The sequence below is a fragment of the Chenopodium album genome, chromosome 5, assembly GCF_948465745.1.
Source record: "Chenopodium album chromosome 5, dcCheAlbu1.1, whole genome shotgun sequence".
Classification (NCBI taxonomy): Eukaryota; Viridiplantae; Streptophyta; class Magnoliopsida; order Caryophyllales; family Amaranthaceae; genus Chenopodium; species Chenopodium album.
This window is the reverse complement of record NC_137838.1, coordinates 35,960,594-35,962,973: the sequence shown is the minus strand read 5'-3', so window position 1 is coordinate 35,962,973 and position 2,380 is coordinate 35,960,594. Positions and strand designations below refer to the sequence as shown.

At 33.7% G+C, this 2,380-nt stretch overlaps 1 long non-coding RNA gene across 1 annotated transcript; it reads right to left on the bottom strand.

Moving 5' to 3' along the window:
- Nucleotides 1-423: 423 nt before the first annotated feature.
- On the bottom strand, nucleotides 424-2,063 carry LOC145630676 (uncharacterized). The gene is made up of 3 exons (XR_014112172.1): nucleotides 1,406-2,063; nucleotides 1,132-1,197; nucleotides 424-506 (listed from the first exon to the last, which is right to left on the bottom strand). It is a non-coding gene; the product is annotated as an uncharacterized LOC145630676 (long non-coding RNA).
- Between the last annotated feature and the right edge of the window lie 317 nt (nucleotides 2,064-2,380).

Sequence of the window (2,380 nt, the reverse complement as noted above, 5' to 3'; positions counted from 1 at the left end):
TAATCCTTCAAACTACAGGCAGTCATGTACATGTATTCCACTATTATACATCAGTAGAACAATCCAAGAATTCCATGTGGAATGCTCTGACTAAGTCTATATTAACACACCTTATAAACACAACATATGTTGTTATAGGGCAGGTATCATGCGAAGCTGCACGAGTTGGGGAACTCCAAAGAACATTTGAAAGTGAGAGTAAAGCTGATGGACTATCACTTATCACACGGACTTTTGCAAAATACCTCGATGATAATCCAACAGCTCCATCATGAATAAAAATGTTTGAGATTGATGACAAATGGCTAGTGACCAAAATCTCATTTCAACAAATAAAAGACTAAACATTCTAAGTTGTAGTTTCATTTAAATAATGTGATGATAATATAATCCATAAATTGCAATAAAAAAATCCATTGAACACTTTTTTCCGTAAGCTCTTCCAATGACCCAGAACAAGCTTCAATTAGTGATTTAATAGCCGATGACGCAGCATGGACATCCACCTTCAGAGGTTTATGGCAGATCGTACTAAGAATTTACCATCAAAAAACCCTGATAACTATTCAAGACAAGAAAGCTGACAATAAAAATAGCAAATAAAAAAACATAAGGCTCTCACCCTGATCCTATACACTACTGTAAAGGGAATTATTAGCTAAGAAGATAACAAGGAGCACATTACATGATTACATTTGGAATAAACATAGCTCTAATCAAGAATTGACTTAATGGAATAATAAAATTTCAAAAGAAACAAGCAACATATACTTCTCCTAATACCCTATAATAGTATTTCAATTTCTGAGATTTTTATGTCCACGAAATGGGATCAAAGTACAAGACAGTACATCACAAATTCACAAGAATTAAGACATTTCCAATTGAACCATCCAACGCCTGCAGAACATAACTTCAACCATCGGCATGATACTAAATATTTCAAAAACTACACAACTTAAAAACACCCAATACAAGTTTATATTTCTATCTAGTATCAATGTATCATCGTGACAACAAAAAGGATTTATATTCAAAGAAATATGTACTGATAAGCAAGAAGAAAATGACATTACAACAATTCTATTCATAAAAGCATGAACTCAAACACACATAAATTCAAAATCCTACCAGTTTTAAAACTTCGGCACCAAACCACGTTGGATTTTCATCATTATTCTTCATTCCTACATTCACCTAGACAAAAAATACACATAATTAGGAAAATTAATACAGTAATGCACTCAATCTAAAACACAATAATGAGTTATATTACCTCAACCATTACATCAATCCGAGCCCCAGAAACCAACTCAGAAGTACCCCAGATAACATCATTATAAGCAGTATAAGCATTTAAATAAAACATAGTAACAAAATTACAATATGGGCAATGGAATTGAACCTGGGTATTGATCAACTTGGAATTTTGTGATTTTGTAACCCAGAAAAACCCAATTTTGAAATTGAGGACAAATACTTACCAAAAGGATCTCACATTGATACATGTAGAAATCGAACATTGATTTGCTAAATACGAACACTGATACACGTCTCACCTTATAACAACCCGTAATTCCAGATCAAAACCCAGAATTTCAAATCTAAAACCCAAAAACAGGTATTTGCAAAGCTTGCATGCAGAGTAAACGACTAATTGGGACGTTTTTTTGAGCGAAGAGAGAGAAAATTAGGAGTAAAAAAAAATAATTAAAAATCACAAAAAAAAGGTGAAAGATGGTGCTTAGACATTGAGAGTGGAGGCCATGGATCCAGTCCTATGAAGTTGTTCGACTGTCTTCCCGAGTCATTGTCCAAGTCATCCATCAATCAACTCGTCCGAGGTTGAATTGTTTCACTTCTTTAGTTCTCCTCTCTACAATTAGCTTGATAGTGATTTTTCTACCAAATAATAGATAATCTGTGAAGTTAAGAGGTTGGAGTTGACGCATGCAAGACCAAAAAAAAACCCAATTCATCCAACACATATAAACTAAATTACGAAGTATACGAACCTAATTAGTGTACATATTCTAGAAAAAATTCTAACCTTAGAAGCAGCTTTAAATCAATGAAGGAGCAAGCTTAAAAGGCACGTCCATGAACAATTCATCTCTGTCGAAAAATCAAAATGAAAGAAGATTGGATGAAAAACAATGAAATGAAATAGAGATGATTGTTAAACAAATTACCTACGCAAGCTGCTTCAACAATGGAGGGGAAAGCATAGAAGATCCTTCAATGGAGGAAAATGAGATAAAGGAAAGATGGAGTGAGAAAGTTCGGTTGAGAGGAGAGAGAAAAGTTATGGCAGAATTGCAAAAATTAATGATGGAGCAAAAACGTTCGGTTCAGTTGAAAGCAAGGGAAATTTCTAAAA